Source organism: Patella vulgata, chromosome 9 (genome assembly GCF_932274485.2).
Source record: "Patella vulgata chromosome 9, xgPatVulg1.2, whole genome shotgun sequence".
Lineage (NCBI taxonomy): Eukaryota > Metazoa > Mollusca > Gastropoda > Patellidae > Patella > Patella vulgata.
Genome location: NC_065887.2, coordinates 38,779,598 through 38,793,501, shown reverse-complemented (window position 1 = coordinate 38,793,501; position 13,904 = coordinate 38,779,598). Strand labels below are relative to the sequence as shown.

The 13,904-nt window shown below is 33.6% G+C and overlaps 1 protein-coding gene across 7 annotated transcripts in view; it reads right to left on the bottom strand.

The window, feature by feature from the left end:
• The window catches only part of LOC126807867 (polypeptide N-acetylgalactosaminyltransferase 5), a 210,202-nt gene that overhangs the window by 47,194 nt on the left and 149,104 nt on the right, over positions 1-13,904 (bottom strand). Inside the window, exon 1 of one of the 7 annotated variants that reach the window (XM_050532726.2) lies at positions 12,887-12,982. The exons of 5 other annotated variants lie outside the window; for them this stretch is intronic. The gene's annotated coding sequence lies outside the window, so the exon portion shown is untranslated. Of the gene's footprint in view, positions 1-681; positions 812-12,886; positions 12,983-13,904 lie in introns of those variants that run through there. One more of the 7 variants, XM_050532725.2, reaches the window with a different exon arrangement.

The window sequence follows — 13,904 nt, the reverse complement described above, 5'->3', positions numbered from 1 at the left end:
CCTGCACACCGTTTAATCACAGAGCCTCAATATGCTCACACCTGTTAGATCAACACATATGAAGCTCACATTACATCACTTAAGGTGACAAGCTGACTTTTAGGGATACACTGACATTCTTGTCTTGTGCGTGTCCTACAGGGGCGTGGTGACCAATGATTTTACATGAGGAACAAGATCCCGTCCCGTATGTGTGCGGGACAGGGGGTTTGGGAGTTCCTTCCCAGTGCTTCTGGTTATATTGTGCTATGTCTAACATGCTAGAGTCGATTTGTAGCATATCTGGCCCACAGTTATGCTTTTTTCCATACGAGGGGGCATAAAAACTCGAAATCATGAGGCAAGGCTTGTCATTGCATCCCTCTCACTTAGCCCCTGGTGCCCTATGTGTAAATATTTTTCAGGGAATCCAAAATGTTTCTAGTAAGATTGGGTGTCTCTTTTTTTATATATACTTGTATATATACAAAAATTGCCATATTTTTATTGAAAATAACTGCCCTATAATTACTTTCATGGAAATGTAAGGCACACCACAAAATAGTCATAGGCTACTCATAACTAACATATATTCACAAGGACTGCCAATGTAAACTTGATTTCTGTTAAAAAAAAAAAAAAATTAACGAAAACACTTTTCTACCATAAATATCATGAATATCAATATTAAATTGATCATACCTTGTTGTTAATATAATATTTCTCTATAAGGCATCTCAATATTATCCATATTTATAAAACTATTGTCATCTAGATAAACTCCACATTCCTACCTAGATAAGTCACGAATATGGTGTAGCACATTGTTTAAATTTCTGATACCCTATAAATACACAAAGTTTCAATAAATACTCCTGTATGGGTTAACACATCTAACCGGATGTTCTCCATTAAATCATTTTAAGTCTATGAATATTATAAATAATAGGTGTGTGTGTGGATAACAGGACATTATTACACAATATACCATGAACTATGACCTCCTTATGACTATTTTTATCATATTGTTGGATGTTATTTATGAGGATATGATTTAATGGATTGTTACAACAATTGTTGGCCCATAAATCAGTCAGATTGACATATTTGTTTATAGCAGTGACAAACTGGGCCAAGATTACATGAATATACGAAAATACTAGTCAGAAGGGAGATATTTAATGGACTGCCCAGTCCGCTTTCAAGAAAAGATTTAACCATGGCAGTTGCCTATTTTAGGATATCAAAATTAAAGGAGATAGTCCCCCTTTTTCTATAGTTTAGCAATAGATATAGATAATGGTGATAAAATCAACCAAGTAGATAAATACCTTGACAGCTACTATTTCTAACAAGTAGGTAGACAATGGTGACAGCTACTAGAATCAACTTTAAAAAACTTGTCACATCATATTGAAAATCATGTTTGTGACGTCAAAGATGGAAAGGATAGGAACAAAATTTAAAACACATAATTATCTCTCACATGTGCTATATGCCAGATAGAAGAACTTCTCCCAAAACAGTGGCATTTTGTCCTACTTTTAATCAAAATCCAACTGACAAGGGTTCTAGTATGAAATGAAATTAAATGTGCTCTAACGTCCTACACGGTTTTGCCCTGACTGGGCTAATGAAGACAGGCATGCCATACACGCCGTACAAAGGGGGGGCATCTGAATGACTAGGCAACCCTTTACTGGGCAACATTGCAGGCAATTTCTCCCTCCTCCCGCACAGCTTGAAAAAATATAATATTTATCTCAGCCCACATAGGGATTTGAACCTGGCACATACAATGTGCATATTTTATATTCATCAATATCAACAATACACTATGTTATACACGATCAAAAACATCATGAAAGTAACAACATAAACCATACCACATTCTATGATAAACGACATGGGATAAACTATAGCACATTTTATGATAAACGACATGTGATAAACTATACCATACTATACTATATGATAAACAACACATGATAATAAACTATAGCACATTTTATGATAAATGACATGTGATAAACTATACCATACTATACTATATGATAAACAACACATGATAATAAACTATAGCACATTTTATGATAAATGACATGTGATAAACTATACCATACTATACTATATGATAAACAACACATGATAATAAACTATAGCACATTTTATGATAAATGACATGTGATAAACTATATCATACCATACTATATGATAAACAACACATGATAATAAACTATAGCACATTTTATGATAAATGACATGTGATAAACTATACCATACTATACTATATGATAAACAACACATGATAATAAACTATAGCACATTTTATGATAAACGACATGTGATAAACTATATCATACCATACTATATGATAAATAGCACATGATAAACCATACCACATTTTATGATAAATGACATGTGATAAACTATACCATACTATATGATAAACAGCACCTGATAAACTATACCATACTATATGATAAACAACATATGATAAACTATACCACATTTTATGATAAACAACATGTGTATTTATTTAATCTATATCTTACACAGCTGTCAATCAATGACCATGTTAAGCCAACATGTCAATCAAATTTAAAGAGGCATCGATCGCTATGATAATGTAATGACAAGTAGTAAAATCAAGATATACAATACAAGGTATTGATCTCAAGCGCTGAACAACGACAAGACATACAGCTCTAGACGATCATTATAAAATAATAAACATTCACTTATTGTTTTCACGCCATGTATAAATAAATCTCCTCAATCATTGTCACGTACCTAATCTTAGAACAGGGAGAGCGAGATGGTTCCGACACTTTTTAGTTTATTTTAAAGATACATTATGTAAGATTTAGATAAAGAACTAGCCATTCTTGCTATAATAGTTCGAAAGTAGATGATGTAAAATGAATAATTTGAAAATTTCATTCAAATTACTCTATTGCAAGCGAAGATATTAGCCTTTGAAGGTTTAACAGACATGTGCAATAATTTCAACCACCGTACTGGTTGATCGAAGTTAAGTCTCGGTCCTCCATATCTGATTAAATCAAAGTATCGCTGAACCATTCTAATCTATTTAATATCAGAGAAATACGATCCCATCAAGGGTTGATTAAGGCCTGGATCAGTTAATTAATGTCTAATTAATACTTTAGAAAACATTTCAGGCCTAAAGAAAGACCTGCAATAGGCAGATTTAGCTCTTGCATAATGCATGTTTGAGTATAGTTTGCGATATAGCCTAATACAACAACTATTAATAATTTCATTTGTTTAGCTGAAATTAATTAATTCTTATGCACATTTCAGTGTTGTGCCATTTTTACCCAATTTTTCACTTGCACCCTTACCTGTGCCATTATTTTCAAACATTACCTGTGTTATTTTTACCTGTGCACCAGACAACTTGTACGGTTAAGACATAATTATATTGTACTGCCTAACACATACACAGAATATCAAAAATATCAATGCTAATCTCCAAGCCATTGTGACAACGATCTTAATTAGTAGAATAAATTTTGCCCGCATTAACAATAATAAATAATTACCTGTTTCTTGATATCATATCAGTTTTCAAACACCTAACCTAACACAGGTTAACAACCCTACCTTAACAAAAACAACTTACAGAACTATTGGTGATAGCAGATATCACAGTATATACTTACAAACTACCCCAACAATTTAAAATTCCATTTCTTGAGAAAATATACCAAAATTCACAGTCATGTCACACGACACAATTCCATGTTGTATGTAATTGTTCAGCTGTGGAATAATGTGTGATAACTTAATAACTATCAGTGGTCAGCTAATGACACTTTTTGATATTTTACCTACTTGGTACAGAAGGCAGGTATAGGTCCGTGATCAATTAGTTAGTTTAAATTAGCAGACAACAGTTGCAGATGAGATAATATCCTACAACAACATCCCCTTCCTCAGATGGATATGTGTCTTGACAAATATTCCAGACGCGACACAACTTGACGTCCCACCTGTACAGAAGATTTAAAGCTGACAATGACTGTGTGATAAGAAAATTGATGAGCTAGCAGATGTGAAAACATTCTTGTACAGCCAAATAAAATCTCATTTCTCAATATAGAGAGAGAGAGAAATAGGGTTTAACGTCCAATCGACACAAACTAGGTCATTTTGGGACTAACATATGGTTTAATTTTCTTTCAATAATTCGCTTGCGCGTAGGGGTCTTTAGCAGTGGGAGGAAACCGGAGGACCCGGATAAAACCCACGAGATTGGACAGGTGACCCTACTCCTTGTCACGTACAACCGGGGATTCGAAATTTCTCAATATAACATGTGTCCTGACAAAAAAAAAGAAAAAAGACCAAAACAATTGAAAAATATAAAAGAAAAATTTTAAGATTAATCTGTAACACAATCAAATTACATCATTTAAAAAACTGGCTATAAAGAGCGAATATCTAAAAAAATCTAATAAACATTATATATCTGATGAAGGTCCACTAAAGACTGAAATGTTATTCCATTATATATCTTACCAACATAGAATCTAATTTTCTCGCGTTGGGGTATCCCTTACTTGGATTTCTAGTGCAATATAGTTTGATTGGTGTTGATGAGCCATTAAACACGATTTCAAGTTTAAACAAAATATTTTAAACACAAAATTATGTCCTATATACTTTGTACAGCAGTTATAAAACCAAAAAAAACAAAAAATACCTAAGAGACGAGAGGATAATACTCAAACAAAGATCTATACTACTGTATCTCCTTCCTCCATGTAACATAATATCACAAATTCACTCATATCCAAGAAAATTTGTCATCCTAGAATCAAGACACACGTTATTTTATAATCCGAGGACTGAAACTTCAAGACTCCACATTCACAATCAAATTATGGTGAAGAAATGTAGGATATTCAACCCCATTTAATTTTACAATCAATTATAAAACACTTTACGTCTTACCTGTAAAACAGACGATAAGACTGTGATAACTAGCTATATTAGCAGACAACACTAGCAACCAGCAGACAGCAACAATATCCTTGAGGGTTTTGTCAACATACACTGTTTAGTATCAGGAAATCAAATACAACACAATAATTATCGTCTCAGTGCTAATAGTAACCCGATTATTACACTCAAGATTTACCAATGAAAACTGTCATGGCAATAACTCTGAAACTAATTAATGGAAATTGTTGAAAATTAATAGGATTCTTCTTTGCACTAATGTCACCAATGCATATAAATTTCAACAATATTGAATGAGAACCGTGAGCTGTACAATATAAATCAAAATTGTGAAAGGAATTATTGGAAATTGTTGAAAATGAATAGGATTCTTCCTCTAATGTAAACAATGCATATAAATTTAAAGAATTTGACTAACAGTGGGCTATGCAATTGTAGACGACAACAGACAGATAATGTGTGGCTAACAATTATAAGATTCAATGATACAATGTCTATTCTAAGAATGTCAGTGACAGGGATGATGTCGATATATAGAAGAACATTACAACCTTGGCATATCAAAACTATAAAAGAAAATACATTACTAGATAATTGCATTTTTAGCAATAAATTTAATGAAACATTAGACATTGTTGTCAAGCTACATATACATCAGATGAGGTTTATATCTTGTTGTCTTTTTACGGCTACTTCCTACTTCCGACACAATATACAGAAAGATTGTGGTCACGATAGTTAATCTATGTCTCTTTTTGGACAAGGATATTAGGCAAATATTTCTGAGTTCTATAATGACAAAATCAGAGATAAATAAGGGAAACCACCTTCCAAAATGACGTCACAGCCTATAAATTTCTTTGATTGGGTTGGGGAGGGGGGGAGCCGTGGTGGTTTAGAGAGTAAGATGCCCAACGGAATGCTAAAAAAAATGTCATAGACCTAGGAATAATAATAGGGATTTAAAATGGAAGTCAATGGGGACATGAATAAAATATATGGTGGTTAAATGGTAGTTTTTAGTTGATGACAGTTGATGACAGTTAGCTATTAACAAAATAGTCCTGATTATCTAGCTGGATTTTGTCAAAACTTGGGTTATGTGTAAATGCTTACTGCTATGCAAGGATTGGGTGTGGTGGGGTATACAGCAGTGTATGTATCCACTTGTTTTTGATGTTTCATCACAGGTAAGTGGGAACAAGGAGGGGCATCACCCCTGACAACCCCTCTACTTGATAAAAGTGTTTACAGTAGACTTCAATAAATGTCTTGAAATCAGGACATGAATTACAATTCTATCTTTTGAATTGTGTTAAAAGGTATTTTAGAACAAAATAACTGGGGATCTGATCATAAACACGTGCACCTATTCATTGCCCAGTTAGCAAATACACATACTCTAAATCATGCACCTATTGTTCACAGAATTACGACATCATTACAAATTGCCAAACATTTCACTTAAGGCAATCGGTGTCCTTGTACATACAAAACTAAAAGATTTAGACCAATCTAAGATTTGCACTTAAAATCCTTTCAAAGAGAGCTTATTTTAATCTTTTGACGTTTTTTAAAGAAGCTTTTTTTGACTGAAAAAAATAAAATTAATAAACCTGAGAAATGATTTTTAATAATTTTCACTTTCTTGACTTTCATAGAATAACTTTTAAAAGTTTGAAGATTTGTAAGAGTTTGGGGGGTTTTGATCAAACATTTGTCATTGAGAAAAAAAAAAGAATCTGTTAATAATTCGACCTAATCTTTCATAAAAGTTAATTTTTTATACTTTATAACATTTCATCAAAACATTAAGGATGCACAATTATTTTAACGTTTCATCAAAACAAGGTTATACAGGTGTTTTAGCATTTCATAAAAACAAGGATATACAGGTATTTTCGCGTTTCATCAAAACAAGGATATACAGGTATTTTAGCATTTCATCAAAACAAGAAGTACAGGTATTTTAACGTTTCATCAAAACAAGAAATACAGATATTTTCGCGTTTCATCAAAACAAGTATATACAGGTATTTTAGCATTTCATCAAAACAAGAAGTACAGGTATTTTAACGTTTCATCAAAACAAGAAATACAGGTATTTTCGCGTTTCATCAAAACAAGGATATACAGGTATTTTAGCATTTCATCAAAACAAGAAGTACAGGTATTTTGACGTTTCATCAAAACATAGATGTACAGGTATTTTGACTTCTGGAATATACCTATAGAGATTCCATAATATGCATGAATGATAAAACCACCAAACCTCAGATGCCAACTGAATCAATACTTTACTGAAATGACGGTAGTGCTTTTTATAACAAAATTGCATTAGAACAATCAAAAACAACAGACGATTACCATAGTGCAAGCCAGCGACAAATTGATTAAACGTCAATGAATTCCTTCGATGTGTCACTAAAGATTTTTCTTTTGTCTTCTGACTTCAAAATAAACAAATACTTCAGAGCCATAGTAAATTTTTGAAGGTGGAAAAAACATTGCGTTGTGTTTGTAGACTTAAGAACCATTCAATGTTTTTAAAGGATAAAATTTCACAGCATTTCCTGTCAAGATATAATACAAGATTACCTAAAGTTGATTTAATCGTGTCAATCCTTCACAAACTATTCCCTTGTTTGGACAATCAGGTCTAAATAAATAACAACCAGACAGCTTGCAAGAGAAATTGATCAGATTCAGTGCATATAGACAATAGCTGACGGAAATTGTAAGAAACAAATCTATAATTTCACTTACGTCAAACATTAATTGAAATTTACTTAATAGAACTTCCTTAAACCTTTCTCTTCTTTCAAAAGTTATTGAGAAAGCTGCTGCATCCGAAATTAAAATACATTTGCATAATAATAACTGCATATAGAACACAGCACAGTACAAAAATCGCCATATTACGTGTTTAAAATGATTTACTAAATGAAATGAATAAGAAACTAACATCATTACTAGTTCTGCTTGATCTCAGTGCCGTGTTTGACATGACAGAACAACAAATTCTTTCAAATGGTTCCTTGAAAACCATATACAGACAGTGGTCATAAAAGGTCCATCCCTTCCAATTCCACAGTTTTAAAATATGGCATGCCACAGGGTTCTGTTTTGGGTCCTTTATGATTTACACTAAATTTATATTCTATGGGTAAAAAAGGCATGACATTACCTTGCGGTAAGGTGGTATGCCGCTTGAACCATTTTGAGAGAGAGAGAGAAATGGGTTTTAACGTCCACTCGACACAAACTAGGTCATTTCGGGACTAACATATGGTTCAATTTTATTTCCATAATTTGCTAGCGCGTAGGGGTCTTTAGCAGTGGGAGGAACCCGGAGGACCCGGAGAAAACCCACAAGGATGGACAGGGGACCATAATCCTTATCACGTACAACCGGGGATTTGAAACCACGCCAGTTGACTCAATGACAGACTTTATGGTACAGCGCGCACATGCTAACCATTCAGCCAAACAGCCTCCCTTGAACCATTTTGAACCAAGTACTAGCTAAATAATGACCTTGACCTATCAGTCAATTTACAGGAGGTGCAGGTAGGTTTGAGGGCCTGGCAAGGGCAGTGTCTAAACTGAGGTCCATGCACATATTGGCATGCACGTAAAAGAACTTTTGACAGCTGGAATTCGACACAAGAGTAGGCTGTAGTGCCACTGTAGGCGCAAAATTTCCCTCATACCACACAACATACTATCTTTATTCGCTCAGTTGGAGCAGAAAAGTAGGACATTAAACCCCATGTCGTTTCATTTTAATTTGCATAAACACAGTCAGATGAAAGTATTTAGAAGTTAGCTCTTCTACTTTCAACTAGCACTGTTCCTTGAAATCATTACTTGATATCCGGTTTTATTATTAACTGAATCGTGGTAAAATACTTTTACACAAATAAATTCATGTCCTTAAGCCATTAAACATTATTAATCATCAGTACAATCATTAATGTTCTGCTTATCACCTGGATAATCTAAACAAATCACACTACCATAATGGTTACTCTTCAGGCGTATATATATATATATCCACATCCATGGAAATACTAAATATCACATGATACTATATTTGATTCATTCCCACGAACTCAGGTGCTTGTCGCATAAACTGTATGCCTTCTTGTTGGTGTGAATGAGCAGAACTCAACTCCAGATGATACAACAAATTTAAAAAGTATTGCATTTTTGGAAAGCTTAGGCTGTGGACTATTCAAATATGCTGCCAGCTCTATTTTTATAAAAATGACCAAGAGCCTGGTTTTGTGGGAGCAGCTCACATATTTGGTTCATTCATGTCTTTTGATCATAGATTGGACTCATGTAGCAGAAATCAGATCTTTGTACCAAAGTGAGAGAGACAAATGTGGTTTAAAGTCCACTCAACACAAACTAGATCATTTTAGGACTAATGTATAGTACAATTTTATTTCACTACGTCACTTGTGCGTATGGGTCTTTAGCAGTGGAAGGGAAACTGGAGGACCTGGAGAAAACTATGATGTTGGGAAGTAGACCCCATTCCTTGTCGTGTGTATAACTGTTTTATTGAAACCACATCACCTGACTCTATGGCAGACCTTATATGATCTAAAGTCCACACGTTAGACCTCTCAACCACCAAATTCTCCTTCCAATTGCAATAGCAATGGGAGAAAGAGAAATGATATATAACGTCGACTCAACACAAACTAGGTCATTTTAGGACTAACATATGGTTCAATTTTATTTCAATAAGTCGCTTCAACCTAGGGGGGTCTTTAGCAGTGGAAGGAAGCCAGAAGACCCTGAGAAAACCTACGCGTTTGCCCAGGTGACCCTACTCCTTATCATGTACAACCGGAGAATCCAATAGCAATGAAGGATTACCTTCTTAATAATATAAAAACATTCATCAGAATTTCTTTCGACCACATCTCAACGATAAATCACACTACACCACAAACAGTCCAGTCCTTAATGTAATGTGATAAATTGAGATTTTAAAAACTTAACCATAACCTTTATCAACATCACCTGGATGATCAAAGCAAAATAAAAAAAACAGACTCAAACAGTCCAGCAAAAAGAATCCCCCCAAGGCTTTATTGCCCCAAAACATATCTCAGCCATTCTATCACCACACAATCAGAGCAAAAACAGTCCACAGATACAAAGGTGTCCCTGTAGGCAGGACATCAAAGATAATAAGGCCTGTGGTTACAACTTGTAATGTTACATCTTTATTACATTTAATCATTGTGTCTTTATATGTCATCGTACCAGTCACACTCCACTTGGGCTTGACCCGTACCAAGAAACCTCTCTTTCAATCAATTGCTTCCATAAAACTTAAAGATAGGTTGCCAGACATCTGAGTAGTACATAAAGGCTGTCATATCTTGATTCTTATGTAGTTATTAAAATTAGGGAATGTAAAAGAAACTAATAATTGGTCATAGGGCAACATACCATAAATGATTATCAAAAGCTGAAATTGTGTGGAGGTGAAAGTTTTTGTCCGAGGTAATACTTAAGGGACGGTAAAAGAATACACGAGCCTCTTAAAGCAGAAATTGCAAATTTTTAAGTTATATTTTTAAAATTTATTAAAATAAAGCCTGAAAATAGATGGTATCCATAAACAGTCCTACCTTGTTAAAGAATAATCCTATTAATCCTATAATTCACTATTGCCAGCTGAGAAATTGGCAAAAATATCATTTTCCTCTTCATTTTCAAACATTTGAATATCGCTACTCCATGGTGGAGAATAGAAAACAAGGGAGGTAATTGTGTTATTATTTCCTGTGTTAATGAATCTTAAGTGTGAGAATGACACCTATGATCGTATAATTGTGAGTTGACAACCTATTGAGCAAAAGACATAGAAATAATTACGTTTTGACTTTCTTAGAAAATTTGCAATTTCCGCTTTAAGTTTGAAAGCTTTCTTTTCGTGATGGTTTCTTACTTTTTGCCTTTCTGGAGTTAATTAACCCTAAAACAACCTTAATTTGAATAATAAAGCCGGTTGTTGAATGTGTCTTTAAACAATGTTATTTTTAAATATCCCCACCTTCTCAAAAACTCCACAGTCAGGACATGAAAGTTTTCTTCACTAAATGACATCTAAACATCTCTCTTATTCAACTTTCATCCATCCATTCATCCATCAATTTATGCCTGCCATCTGATCTTTTTTTAAGAAAGAACTAACATTCAAAATGTCAGGACTCTACATCATAAAGGATGCTTATGGCCGGCCCCTGATTCCATTCACTTGATTTGATATTGTCTAGGAGTTTGTCTTGTTTGTATGGTTTATATATGTCGTGCAGTTCTCCCCTATCTTTTATACTAGCTAGCAACCATGCAAACATATTGTGAGGATAAAATTTGCACTAAGCAATACAAAGATACCAGAGGCCGACATAAAATTTGCACTAAGAAATACAAAGATACAAAAGATCAACATAAAAAGTAATTCTCATTCATGGCTAAGAATTGATCTAAGAGAGATCTACAGGTATATCAACACAGAATAAAACAGACAAGACAAGGAATTAAAGGCCAAGTTTGATAGCATAGCAAGATCAAAATAAATTCCATGTTGGGAAGAGAGAAATCAATCAGGAATGAACAAATGAATGAAAGAATATAAACTACTTTTAAAGCCCAAAACTGTTCAACTAGTCTCTTATGGTCAGTGCTCTTTTAGTTTTCAAGCACCTGTTTTATGGAATAATCTAGTATTTAGTTTAAGATGTTGTACATCTCTATATTCTTTTAAAAAACAACTTAAAACACATTTATTTAATCAGACTTTTAACTAACTCTGTATACAATCGTTAACAACATGTCCATAATCTTGTTGTTTATTTATGATTATATTGTTACTTTGTAAAGTGCCCCTGAACATGTTATATGAAAGGGCGCACTATATAAAATATACTGTAATAATAATAATTTCTGCAAGCATTATAATTACATCATATTCTACAGACACAAATTATTTTTAGCCTGAAATATATTTCTAAAGAACTGGAAAAAATCAAATTTCAAGAAAGGAATGTCCTCTCCATGTGTGTCTGGTTGTTAAGAGGGAAAGACACATTTTATTGGCTTTTATTAATTCTTAATTCATGTTCCTACCTTTCACTTCACAGTATAGAATTGTTATGGCCTTCTTGGGTTGTTGATTTTCTTGTGTCAGTAAATGTGCAGTCTACAATCTTCACTAAATGAATGAATGAATGAATAAATAAACAAACCAATGAATAAATGAATGAAATCTAACTATCCCTCTATATGTTTATCAATAAATCTGAATTTATTCATCCATTTATTAATCTGTTCATTCATTCATCCAGTCACTTATCTTATTTATTCATTAATCAATTCACATTATATCATAAATATTACATAAATGAATGAAGGAATGAAGGAATGACATCTAACCATATTATTATTATTATTATTATTATTGTTCGATTTATATAGCGCTTCATTACACATGAGTGTTTCTAAGCGCATTCACAACAAAACAGTTCAAAAACATTTTTGAAATAAGTATGTTTTTAAGTTAGTCTTAAAGATCTGGATGGAAGAGGACTCTCTAAGAGTTTTTGGAAGATCATATATCCTTCAGTAATCTATTCATTCATCCATTTTTTCAGTCATTCATATCTTATTCAATTATCCATTAATCCATTTCTAACAAGAAATTGGTTCTTGATACATTGTGGTACCTCTTACCCAAATCAAATATAGCCGTGTTCAGCTGTAAATTAAACGGACTGATTATACACAACTGAATAATGGTGTGATCAACATGGAACATGACAGTTAGAATAGAAGCATGGAGGGGCTATCAATGAAATAAATACAATCAAAGAACACTGTAACTTACATTTACTAGAAGAGCCTATCAGGTTTCTCTAATTAACATCTCAAACTAACGAGTTAGAAACATGCGACCTGTCACTTAGCCTCAAATCCATTGCTGTGTTACCTGTGTAAACGCTACATGAGTTCGTTAATCATACAACTCCCGGTAGACTAGGTTACACGATGTTCGATTAGCTAGTGTCAAATATTGACCATATCCTTCTCTTTCTTTACTACCTAGGTCACATGATAATCTCATATCAAGAGAGAGAGGCAGAGAAATTCTCTTTTACATAGGGGTCTTGAGCAGTGGAAGGAAACCGAAAGACCCAGAGAAAACCCACTAGGTTAGGCAAGCAAACCTATATACTTCTTGTTAGTACATGCCTGTGATCAAAACTATACTTCACTATTTATATATATGCTGCAAACTAGGATCAGACTTTTTTTAAGCAAATACGACAAGTGTACACCTTATAGTCACTGACTGTCATATCTGTACCATTTATATACCAATATCAGTCATTGACTTGTAACATGCCTGTACAGTTTATATACCAGTCATTGCCTTGTAACATGTCTCTACAGTTTATATGCCAGTCATTGACTTGTAACATGTCTATACAGTATATGCCAGTCATTGACTTGTAACATGTCTATACAATATATGCCAGTCATTGACTTGTAAAATGTCTATACAGTTTAAATTCCAGTCATTGACTTGTAACATATCTGATCCATGTGAGTGAGTTAATGTTTGATCTCCTACTTTTCAAATTGCTGCTGTTCTTGGTGATGACAAATGATCACAAGAGGGTAGATTTCATCATGTCTCTCTATAAAACTGTAATTGTTACTTCTATTAGAGAGAGAGAGAGAGAGATGGGGTTTAACGTCCACTCGACACAAACTAGGTCCTTTCGGGAATAACATATGGTTCAATTTTATTTCAATAATTCGCTTGCGCGTATACAGGGATCTTTAGCAGGACCCTGAGAAAATCCATGAGATTGGACAGGCGACCCTACTCCTTGTCAGTT